Source organism: Suricata suricatta, chromosome 4, assembly GCF_006229205.1.
Source record: "Suricata suricatta isolate VVHF042 chromosome 4, meerkat_22Aug2017_6uvM2_HiC, whole genome shotgun sequence".
Lineage (NCBI taxonomy): Eukaryota > Metazoa > Chordata > Mammalia > Carnivora > Herpestidae > Suricata > Suricata suricatta.
In genome coordinates, this window is record NC_043703.1 from 72377736 (window position 1) to 72390486 (window position 12751).

The 12751-nt window shown below is 46.9% G+C and overlaps 2 long non-coding RNA genes across 2 annotated transcripts; both read left to right on the top strand.

Moving 5' to 3' along the window:
- The first annotated feature begins 5954 nt into the window (after window positions 1–5954).
- On the top strand, window positions 5955–7658 carry LOC115290841. Its single transcript, XR_003908250.1, has 3 exons — window positions 5955–6001; window positions 6093–6187; window positions 7574–7658. It is a non-coding gene; the product is annotated as an uncharacterized LOC115290841 (long non-coding RNA).
- Window positions 7659–8267: 609 nt separating this feature from the next.
- Window positions 8268–12552, top strand: LOC115290840. The gene is made up of 3 exons (XR_003908249.1): window positions 8268–8424; window positions 10855–10941; window positions 12424–12552. It is a non-coding gene; the product is annotated as an uncharacterized LOC115290840 (long non-coding RNA).
- The last annotated feature ends 199 nt before the right edge of the window (window positions 12553–12751 follow it).

Here is a 12751-nt window from a genome sequence, read left to right on the forward strand (position 1 = left end):
ACTCGGCAATCAAAAAGAATGAAATCTTGCCATTTGCAACTATGTGGATAGGACTAGAGGGTATTATGCTAAGTGAAATTAGTCAGAGAAAGACAAGTATCATACCACTCATATGAGGACTTTAGGATATAAAACAGATGAACAGAAGGAAAGGGAAGCAAAAATAATGTAAAAGCAAGGAGGGGGACAAAACATAAAACCCTTAAGTATGGAGAACAAACAGAGGGTCACTGGAGGGGGTGTGGGATGGGGGATGGGCCAGATGGGTAAGGGGCATTAAGAAATCTACCTCTGAATTCATTGTTGCACTCTATGCTAAGTAACTTCAATGTAAAATAAACATATAAATTAAATAAAACTTTTAAATCTCTGCTAAAATCTTGATATACTATGCCTAGAGTCATAATTGCATCAAAAAATTTTAATTAGTATAACATTCTAAGTGAACCACAATTTGTTCCTAATCAATCATCATACTGCATTATGAAGTATATGTACTGTATATAATATATACTCTTTTATAAACTATAGTATATTATATTGACTATTTATCTTGTGCTGGACACTATACAAAAGCTTTTCACATTTTAACTTAATTCTCACAATGACCTCTTTGAGACAAATGTTTCTGTCTCTGGTCTACAGACAGTAAAACTTAGCTTCAAGAAGTTGCTTATGAATGTAGAACCAAAAGGATTTACAGGTACGTGGGACCATCAGACTTTTAAAGCCCGTATTCAATCCCAGTCAGCTCATTAACAGTTTTCTAGATTTTTAAATAAAGCGCAGTATTAGTCTAATTGATACATAGTTTTGAAACATGTTCATTTTTTTAATGTTTATTTTTGAGAGAAAGAGACAGAGAAAGAGAGAGCAGAGGAGGGGCAGAAGGAGAGGGAGACACAGAATTCGAAGAAGTCTCCAGCTCTGAGCTGTCAACACAGAGCCCCACATGGGGCTTGAACCCAGGAACTGTGAGATCATGCCCTGAGCCTAAATTGGACGCTTAACCGACTGAGTTACCCAGGCGCCCCACTTTCTGTCTTTTTAAAACTGAAATTTCCAAAATTCCTGATTTCTAGCCCCCATCCCCTTTCATGCTCCCAGAGGGAGTGGCTCTGAGATCGGGTCCAGAAGCTGTAATTGAAACCTGGGGAAAACCACTCATATTTCAATGTCACAGCGCCAGCTCCTCCACCTCCACCTCTGGGCACTCTCTCCACATTCTCTGGCTCCAGTTCCAGCTTCAGCCCCAGCTGTCCATCTGGCTTCAGAGGGCAGATCAATAAATAAGTGGAGATTTTCTCACCTGAAGCAAAGGGAGAAAGTGAAGAAGGGTCATTGGGAGAGAAGGCATTTTTAAAATAGCATTAAAAGAAAACAGTGGGGTTGGGGCAGGGGGCCTCTGGGTGGCTCTGTTGGTTATGCATTGTTAAGCTCTTGATTTTGGCTCAGGTCATGATCTCAAGGTTCATGATTTCAAGCCCCATGTCAGGCTCTGTGCTGACAGTGCAGAGCCTGCTTGGGATTCTCTCCCTCTCTCTGCCTCTCCCCAACTCATGTGCCTCTCTCTCTCTTTCTCAAAATAAATAAATAAACTTAAAAAAAAAAAAAAACCTCTGGAGTTTTGGGAAATAGGGTTCTGGTCTTGACTCCATAATTTACCCTGTTTCCTCATCTGTAAAAAAAAGAGATTAGAACTTCTGAAAGATTCCTTCTCGTTCTAATACTCGGTGATTCCTAGTGATAGCACACGGTTTTGTTTTAGGGGCTAATGCGGTTCTGAGAGGGGAGGAAAGGCTGCAGGTAGAATCTTGCCTGATGGCACGTGCTGGGAAGACTGGAGGCAGGAGGTGTGATAGGAATAGGGGTCCTCGCACCCTGAACGCTGGGGAAGACCCCATCCTACGTCTGCTGTCCTGGTCAGCTATCAATAGTACCCACATCTCACACCAAGGGTGCCCTGGTGTGGGGGCTAAGCTATATGTCACGCTAACCACCTGGGCGGGGCAGGTCACATCAGCCCTCCATGCCTAGCTGTGTTCAGAGAGGCCTAAATAACTTCAGGTCACGCCATATCTTGTGGGCTGGGCCCCAAAGCTTCTAGAACCCTCATGAGAAGCTCTTTGGGAGGGGAGTTTTGTGCATATGCATACGAAGGACATCTGGGCAGATGTGCACATCTAGGCCTGTGAGGGGTGCTGGGGTGAACTGGGAGCCCTGTCCTTGAGGAGCTCAGGCCATACACAGTGTGTAACAGGAACAATTTCAAAAGCATAGAAGTAACCGAAAGTTAAATTAAAAAGTGCCACACGGGAGGTGCAGCAAACAAGCTAGGGCTTCTCCAGGAGCGATGAGGTCAGAGAATATGTGTAGCTGTCTAGGCAGTCTGGGCAGACTGCCTGGAGGTGGTGGCATCATGCAAGCAGCTTAGCCGAGTGTGGTACTGACTTGTTACTGTGTTCAGGGGGGCAGCGCAGTCTCCCTGCAGGGACCCAGACTCGTGTCCCTAATTGTCGCCCGTATTCCTCGCCCGTCCTTGCAAGCAGAATGTGGGGACCAAGGAGGTGTGTCCTCCAAATCCTGCACTGGGTGAGGGTCCTGCATCCTACACTCCAGAAACAAAAGCCCAGGAAGCCCAGCACAGTTAAAATGGGATGAAGACAATCCCTTTCCCTTGTGGTAAAGATGCTCATCAATCCCATGTATGGGGCACTCACTCTGTTTTACAAATGTAACTCATTATTAGCTGCAGCCACGTGCACAAAATTCAGTTTTTTCCTCCATGTCAGCCTTAAGCATGGAACGCAGTGTCTCCTGGATCCGCCCACCAAATTCCATTCACATAGAGCAAAGTGAGTAGTAGGGAAAATTTGCGGAGGATTTCTTAGGGAGGACTTGAAGAAAGAGGGCTTTGCCTCAAATATCCCAGAACCACAGAAACCCCCCATAGTCATGTCTATTGGGAGGAAGGGTGGGGCGAAGGGGAGGTCTCGGGGTCTGTCCCAGCCAGGTTTTCCCCTGCCCCCGACACGTGTCTTAGGTACAGACGTGCCTCATTTCTCTACCAGCTTCAGAAACAGCTGGGCTTCCATGAATCAGACCCACCCGCTTTAGAAGATGATTTCTTTGGGCAGATTTTTTGAAGTCCGACATCTGACCACAAGGTACATCTCTTCCACACAAATTCCACATGTTCTCCTTAAAAAGAGTGCTGGTGAATAGGATTTTTCTGGTCTTGTTATGTGGGTCAGCTTGGGCCCAGGGATATTCAATAGTTTTCCCCACCATTTTACAAATCTGGATCCGAGCGTAGGCCTCACTATTCCATGGCCCACTGCTCGTAAGGGAATGGGGTGCCAGGGGACACTGGTCTCTGCAGTCACCCACCATAATGGCAGCTTTACTCTTTGTCCTCTTGTGAGAAGGGTACCAAGGTGATGTGTTAAATCCATATTAGTAAAGCATCTGTTGATCTTTACTGAATTCAGAAGAGCCTCTAAAAGTGCCCCAGAGTTCCATGGGGCACATCAGCTCCAGGGACTCATGGAAGTTGGTGGACAGTGGCTGTGCTTTGTGTTTCTCTGCCCACACTCTCTAATGCTCCTGGTCGGGCATTGGAAGAGCGTTCTAGCATTAAGAGACATTCAGATATAAAGCAAGGATGCGGAAAGGCTCTTGTCCTCTACCTAAGCTCTGACTCAGCCTTGGAAAAGCAATGCCCAGGCTGGAAACTTCCATGGGAGAAGAACTGTTGGCCATACGCTTCCTGTCTTCTGTTCGACATCTTTCTTCCAGGACCTGTCAGGACCCCTGGGGCAGGGGGCCTGCCTTCCCTCAAGCAGCCCAATGTTCTGCCAGACGTCCAGAGTTCACGCAATCCCAGCCCCCTAAGATGTCCTCGAGCCCATCCTAGCGTTCTCTTCGGATTATCAATGGTACTATTATTATTACTGACCCGCTTACCAACACCACCACGATTTACATGAATGATAGCCTTTGTTATTTCCCAGACCACAGGCTGATGCAGAGTCCGTCTGCCTCTGACCTTTTATCTTTGCCTCCCTGGTTACTGTCTTCAAACCTGTAACTCTTGTGCTTTAGCCTCTTCACGACATTCTGCGATAATTCCGTCATCGTAATAAAATAGGAGGAAATACTATAAATTGAAAGGTGAAAGAAAAAGAAAAGAATTTTCTTCTCTTGGGGTTGTCTGACCCCGTGACGTGGTCTCCTGGGCCTTATTCCCTCATTCACTGAATCATTTACAAAAGGCCATGCTAGAGCCTAGTCCATAGCGCTGTTGAAAGGACGGTAAGACCTGGCCCAGCCTCTGCTCCGTGTTTCTTGACACTGAGTTTGAGGATGACCCTACAGTTGGGCCTGGCCTCCCAGCCCATTATGACGGCTCACAGAGGGGCGTGGCTTGCCATCGCCCCTCCCCCAGCCACCTGCATATTGGCGCTGGAGCACTTGTCCTGAATGCCCCAGGTACCCTCGCCACATGAGCAATCCTGTTCTGGAGGCCGAGCTCTTGACGGCAGAGGCTAAGGAATACACCCCCGAAGCCCCTGGCCCAGCCTAGATCACTGGGTGGCAGGCACCCAGATAGCCGTGCTCCATGCCCTCATTAACAGGCCCTCTCCCACTTCTCTCTAGAGCTAGACACACCCCTCATCACCCTTCTAGGGGAGAAACAAACACACCCCTCAAAAGACACATTCTGATGCCTGCTACTTACCTGGGGTTTTCACCTACAATCTGTTTGGATGATAGCTGTCCTCTGGTTTCCCTGGAACCCCTCCTGGCTCTGCGGGGTCCTGAGAACCCTCTGAGGACTCCCTGTCCCCCACCCCTCACCATGGGCATGTAACAAGATGCCTTGAAGGAGGAAACTCAGAATTTTTCCTGGACAGGCACAGGCAACAGGAAGAGCAGAGGTCAGGAGGCCAGGCTCCGAGGAGTCAGGTGGGAGGCCATTGTTGAAGCTCCCCTCCCCCCCCCCCCCCCCCCCCCCCCCCCCCCCCCCCCCCCCCCCCCCCCCCCCCCCCCCCCCCCCCCCCCCCCCCCCCCCCCCCCCCGCCCCGCGTCTCTCCCCGCCCCCTTTGTCCCTGAGGCCCAGTGCTGGGACTGAGTCTTTGCAGGAAACTGGATGCGTGATAGATTTCTCAAAACAGAAATTGAATTAAGCAGTGGGGAATATAGATAGTAAATCAACCCCAACCCCACCTCCCTGATTATTTTTATACCAAGCTAATTTTAAGTGCTCTATTTCTATAGGAATCAGTGAGACTTCCACCCATCTGGAGCTCCAGCCCCCAAGTTTTTCTGTCTTCTCACAGCTTGGTTGTTGTTGTTTTTTTTTTACAGCACAGACTGAAATCTCAGGAAAGCGCATTTACACCCCTGATTCCCCAGGCAGCCACTTCTCATACACCAAGGCACAAGCCAGTTTCTCCAAGGACAAGGACAGTCGTCGTGATTATTATTATTTTTTTTAACACAAGCTTCTGTGATGCAGTCTCCCTCCTCTAATGTCCATTTATTTGAATTCTGCCCCTTCTTAATAAAAATTTCACATTTCCTGCACATAAAACCACAGGGGTGGCTTACAGAAGGAGGGAGAGAGGAGAAGGCAGACCAGCCGGGAGAGTGACCATCAGAAAGGAGGAGAGGGATAAAGAAGGTCAGGTTCTTGGGGACAGGGGGAGGATGCAGTCACCACCTGCTCCTTCCTCCAGGTGGCTCTCGCTCTGGGTCTGTCTGTGATGAGCAGTCCCGTTTTCTGGTTTTCTCTTCTGTCACCTTGCCTGATTCTTTGAATCACATCTGCCTTCCCCACTAACCACACCCCCTGAGGCCAAGGTCCTTGTTGATGCCCCCAGTCCCTTTCCGTGTGGGCCACAATGATGTTCCACACACATATATTTAAAGAACGGGTAACCCCTCTTGCCCACGGGAGTGCAAGTGGGCGAATCGCCAGCTTGTTGCTGATTTCCAGGTAAAGTTAAAGAGCATTGTTAAGGTCTGTTTCATGCCAGCCACTGTGCTAGAAACTTTGAGATTATGTATCACACTCTCATTCTTACCAGAATGTGCTATTGGAGAACCGAGTCTCTGGAAGACTTGAATTGAAATTGTCTGAGGAAGAATTTGATCCAGTGGGTGGTGGCCTGGTGATCTGGTGGTAAGTCCCAGGTTCTGAACATGGGTTGCTCTGCTGAGGGACCCCCAGGAGGTGCAGGCTTGATGACAAGAGTGTAAGCAGCCAGGGGGCCCCTGGGGGACGCAGTCCATTCAGTGTCCCACTCTTGATTTTGGCTCAGGTCATTATCTCACCATTCTTGAAATCGAGCTCCAAGTCAGACCTCGCAGAACCTGCTTGAAATTCTCTCTCTCCCTCTCCCTCTGTCATTCTCCCATGCTCTCTCTCAAAATAAATTAATTAATTAAAAAAAATAAGTCTTTGAGCAGCCAGGACTACCATAAACATTTATTGGCCCTAACAAGAGTAGAAATAAAGTTCTATTTACAGCCTCGTTGTTTTGATTACTCATTAAATCTTCATTAAATACAGAATTGGTTATATCTTATTTGTATATTTGATGTGAAGCAGGCTCACCAGAGGTAGGCTAAATTTCATTGGTTCCAGTTTTTAAAAATATAAATGGATTGTAGATTTTCATTTTTGCTTTTTTGAGCTCTATTTTTGTATTTTTTCTTTTTTTGTAATGTTTATTTAATTTTGAGAGAAAGAGAGAACAAGGAAGGGGCAGAGAGAGAAGGAGACAAGGGATCCAAAACGGCTCTGTGCTGTTAATGCAGAGCCTGATGCAGGGCTCGAACCCATGAACTGTGAGATCATGACCTGAGCTGAAGTCAGATGATTAACTGACTGAGCCACTTAGGCTCCCCTATTTTTGTACTTCTTTACCTACTGCAATCTCAACCTCACTCATGCACAATGATTCGCTCCAAGGATTGAAAAAAATATATAGAACTGTATTTGAAGTGTCTGCTATCTGAATGTCAGTTCATAAAAAATGTAAATTCAAATCCGTTTCTATCTTCAGAACACTTACTTCCCCCTTAAAGTATGCAAAGTCATCTAGGAATTTTAAAAGCAAATACGTTACAATTCATGAATATCAAAAGTGTAAGTCAAAATTACTAACAAAAATGCAACTTTTATGTATATTTTTAAAACTGATTAAACCTTATAAAATACTAAAAATAACATAAAGCCATTTACAATTCTAGCATTCGATGTCCATCTCATTGCCAAAGTTGAGACTCCATGTCATTATCTGGCACATGTTGACTTTCCACCTATACCTAGAGCCCTAGGAGAGTTCCAGAGTCAAAATGTTCCCTACTGGGCACCTCTACGGTCTCTGCTGTGAACCTGCACTAGCCAGCATGAGGCCTGGAGCCGGGAATCAGAATGTGGGAGAAGCAAGGAAACAGGCTTCAGCACCCCTGAGAAAGGAGATTTTGCCATACAAGAATCGACCGCAGTTATGCAAAGAGGAAGGATCTGACAACTTAATTAATTTATCTTTCTCTTCTCTAGAAACTTCCACAGCTCTGAGGAACTGTCCTTCTCTGCAGTCAGCATGCAAAGCTGCTCAGTATCTGAGCCATGGGACATGAGAGCCAGGTGTCTTGCTGGGGCCTGAATGGGAATTGTAGTTGGGGAAGTGCTGAGCCAGCATGGTGCATTGGGTCCTCAGTGACAGAGGTGTCATATTCTTCAAAGAGTTATTGTCCCTACGTTTGTGACATGCAGGGCCCCCTCCGAGGCCAGGTCACACAACAGGGGCCCCTCTTGCCCAGGCCCGAGAGCAGCGCCATATTGGCCTGTCCCACAGAAACATGGTGGAGCAGGGTTCTCACTCCCAAGAGCTAGATAGGGGCAGCTTTCCAAGTCTGGGAAAGTGTCACCCACCATATTTACAGGACTATAAACCTAGGGTCTCCGCAAGGGTGCTGGCAGCAGGCAAGTTCCACACAACCCCACCCAGCCAACTTCACTCAAAGGTGCTACAGAACTCATCTCAGAAACCCCACTGCCCTAGAATCAGCTTCCCTAAGACCTAAGACAAGACCATGCCGCATGCCTTCTTCATAGTGGCAGACCTGTGACATCTGAGACGCGTCTTCTGGAGGGACATAGAGGAGCGGTATACACTTTTGACCTTGAGGAAGGTGGTGGTTAGAGAAAATTACATTTACTCTGTTTAACTGGAGGCCCAAATAATGAAAAACATTTTTAATGGGGTGCATTGTTTATTGATCTGCTTGGCTGTTTATAGCCTTTCTTGTCCCACCTCTCCAGACTTAGCCTGACTCTGGGGAGACGGAGGAGTGGGGATGTTTTCCCTGTACCCCAGGACACTCCCCATGCCTGTGGAGCTTCATCAGGTAAGCCTGGGGCTTAGCCATGCTTGGGCTCACAGCCCCCCAGACATAGCAATGCTTTATAATAAATGTCACCCGGGGGGGGGGTGCCTGGGTGACTCAGTTGGTTGAGCATCCAACTTCAGCTCAGGTCGAACCCCGCAACGGGCTCTGTGCTGCCAGCTTGAACCCTGGAGCCTGCTTCAGATTCTGTGTCGCCCTCTCTCTTTGTTCCTAACCCACTCACGTTCTGTCTCTGTCTCTCTCAAAAATAAACATTAAAATAAAAATTTTAATTAAAGAAATAAAATAAATGTCACTGGAACACATGACTGGAAACATTTATACTTTCTTTTCTGCATGAGCAAACACTTGTGGATTCTGGAAAATCTACCCTACACAGCTCACTGACTCCTGTATTGATAATGGCAACTGCTACCATTTACGGAGAACCCACTGTGAGGTCACCTTCAGCCCTTCCTAGAGGCTTTTGAGGAAGGCTGTCTTACAGAGGAAGAAATGGAGGTTCAGGGAAGATCAGGAACTCCTGTCATCATAGCCGTTGGTATAGATCTGGGATGGAGTCCGGTCTCCAAGACTCCAACCCCACATCACCCCCACCCTTTCCAGTTTTGTCTTATGCTGGTTAGTTTCAGATGTGGGGGCTTCACCAGGAGCCCCAGCCCATCAGAGACACTTCTTGTGCACCCTCCAGGTTCACTGGTGCCTGCTCTCCCCACACACCCCTGTAGGTCCTGACAGCAAACTCCCACTGCCCCTCAGTTTCTGGACTTGCCTTCATCAGTTGGGAAGACTGAGCTCACTGCATCCTGTTGTTCTGAGGCTGTAATGTTGGTCTTGCTCTAGACTCTATGCACATGGCCTTGGCCTCTCTTTGCAGCAATGACACCTGCCCAACATGTGCACTCCGACACTACCCCCTTCTTTTCCTCCTTCTCCCTTCCCCAGCTTTGCTCCCCACATTTCTTATGCAGTTTTTCTTCCACAGACGCCATTCTGAATGAAAAGCCAACATGGAAATAAGAGCTCCAACATTTATATATATATTTGGCCCATTCTCCTGGACAGACACAGCTTCTTTAGAGTCATAGATTAACAAACCAGATGCAAATTGCTTCACTTGAGGAATCTTAGAAAAAAATTTAACACAGTGCCCATCATATATGTAGCCCATATACACACTGTTTTAGTCAGTTCAAGCTACCACGATGGCTGGCTCAAACAACACACATCTATTTCTCACAGTTCTGGGGGCTTGGAAGTTCACATCCAGGCAGATCCAGGGTCTGGTAAGGGCCCTCTTCCCGGTTTGCATGCAGATGGCAGCCATCTTGCGATGTCCCTGAATAGTAAAGAAAGAGATCATCTCTCTTGGGTCTTTTCTTCTAAAGGAACTAAACCCATTGTGAAGACGCCACCTAGTTATCTCACAAAAACCCTACTTATTAATGCCATCACCCTGGGAATTAGGGCTTCAACATGTGACTCAGGGGAGACACATCCTTGCAGTTCATAGCATGCACACTATGCACGGGTCTCCCAGCTAGGGCAGCTGTGACTGGCCCTATGCAGAGGTGTCTGTGGTCTACCAAAGCAGTCCTGAAACAGAGCTGGTGCTACATCACACAAATGAGGGACTATTCAAAGCCAAAGTCCCTAAAGTAAAGAACTTTGAGCTTGGTGAAGAACGCAGAGGTGGCCAATGCAAAAGTCTTCAGCTATAGTTCTAATTCTGTTGGGATATTAGGTTTACTTTAGATGAGATGAGGCCTGGGTAGCATCTGGCCCTGCAACCTTAACTTGTTAGTGCTCTGAGCTAACAAATGAGACACCTAAATACAGACAAAAGCAGATGGTGTTGGGAGCACTTACCACACACAGTGAGCCTTTGCACGCTGTCTGACTTTTGAATTATCCTAGCACACCGGGGGTCAGCAGACAGGAAGCTATTTATGGATTGACAAGTGAAAAAGCATGCGTCTGTTCAGGCAGGAAGAGTCCAGACTCCATACGGACATCTTCCATGTGACAACACATTAATCCTCAAATTGCAAGCTCTCTCTGAGTCTGACATCTAATTTTCATGAGCGATGGACAGACGGTGGGGAAATTCACATGTGTCCCTGTTGAGATGTTCTACACCCCAGGAGAAGAGATGCCTCTTGGTCCACACCAAAGGCCCTTGCTCAGACCTTAGCCCATCTGGCACCGGGAAAATTCACTTGCACATTGGAGGCTGAGTTATATCTCAGAGATGGGACAAATCTCAAAGCAGATTTTTAAAACTGAAAATAAAAATTTAAATCTACTTTTATTAGATGACAAATAAGACATGGAGTCCAAATAGAACTAAGTTTAAAAAAAACTTAATCCTTTCGATTCAATGAAAATCTTTTTAAAGTCATTTCTATTGAATCTGTGTTCAATTGGCAGGTCAACATCATTCCATTTCAAGGGATAGAAACATTAACAACAGCAGGTGAAGTTCTTTACCTGTAACAGCTTAGGACAGACTATTAGGTAAGTCATTAGAACAAGTTGAGATTCTGTTTCTCCCTACAATCATCCACCATCTTTCTCCACTCTGCTTGGAGCCCACAGGTCTATGACCACATTGACCGGGCTCCTTGTCCTTGGCTACCTGTTGGACTTGGCCAGTGGAGGCACGAGTGAGAAGGAGGAGGTAGACAGGAAGGCTCCGATGAGCAGTGGCTGAATTCCTTTCCCCAAAGTCCCAGCTCTTACACAGCAGGTCTCTCCCCTGAGTTACAGCTCTGAGTTTCTGTAACTCTCTTCTCCTCCTTTTCCATCAGGCTTGAGTAGGTAGTGACTTCCTGCTGTCCTTGGTCCCAGGGCAGGTGTTTTGCCCTCCTTTATTGGATTCCCTTGACTCTGTCTATACCTTTATAAAACCTTTGGTCACACTCTTCTAGATGACCCTGTTTTTTTGAAGCCATCTCTTTCTTGCTGGAATCTTGACTGGCACAGGTGGGAAAAACCTAGCTGAGAGCTTCTAGAAAATTATGTCAATGTTATCTGCCAGTGAGCCTGCAGCACCTCTGCCAGGGAGACCTACTTATTCAACAAACAATTATTGAATGCCACTGTATGCTCTCTACTGTGTGAAGTGTCTTCACACAATTTAAAGACTAGAGTGGTTAGCAATTCAGACTGAGATTGGGCAGGTAGGCAAGGAGGACTTCCCAGATGAAGAAACATGTATAATCAGGAGTCTGAAAGATGAATAGAAGACACTGGAAAACAAGATGAGGGGTAAGAGTGCTGTAAGCATGGGAAACAGAATGTGCAAAGGCCCAGAGACCACTGAGTACAAAGAAAGGTGGAGGCACTGAGTGTCTTCAGCACGGTTGTCATCAAGGAGGCTAGGTGGCAGGATGTGAGGGATCAGATCCATCAAGCATTATAAACCATGGGAGGAAATGTGACTTTGTGTTGAAAACAATGAGCAGTCATGAGGGCTGTAAACCCAGGAGGATCTTTCTTTCTGCAGAGCTGGGGAGCAGATGGACAAAAGTGAGGGAGGTGGGAAATGAGTTAGTAGGCCTTTAGAGGATCCCAGGTGCCCAGATCTCAGACAGTGGCAATGGGTGAATAGAAACAGATGGATGCAAAACGTTATTTGGGAAGTTTAGACATACCTGCGGTCTCAGCCTCGCTGCTTTCATGGCCTTGCTCTGTCCATGGTCCTGATGATGTGGCTGAACTGTTCACCCGGAAGAGCCTTGTGGCTCCACTTCTCTGAGTCTGCACCCCTCTTTGGCCCATCTCCTACCCTGGGCCCCCATTTCCCAGCTCTGGCTCACCACCAACACTCTTGTGAAACTCCAATAGAGAGAGGTGCACTTGTTTGTGCAAGCCCAGGGAACATTAGGATAAGTGCCTGCCATGTGCTGGGATTGGACGAGGCTCTTTAATGTATGATCTTCTCTAATCATCGTAATTCCTGAAAGTTGTTATTATGATTTCCATTTTGCCTCTAAGAAACAGCAGACTCAACCTCCTGGAGCAGGCTGCCTAGCGGCAATGTGATGGCAGACCGGAGATGAAGGTATCTGGCTCTCAAACCCAAGCTTTTCCCAACAACATGCACTGTATTCAATTCAGCTGTATTATTAAGACTGTATTATATAAATCCCTGCAAACTGATGATTGTAAATTCTAGCAGCCTTGAGCAGAGAGACCCTTCCTTGAACCTCAAGCAACATGTAAACTGGCTACCTGCTGGCATCTGCAGGGCCTAAGAACAGAGACATTTCTTTAAATGTGAAATGAGCTGTGGAGAGGGACCCCAAGATCTGACTCCCATCTC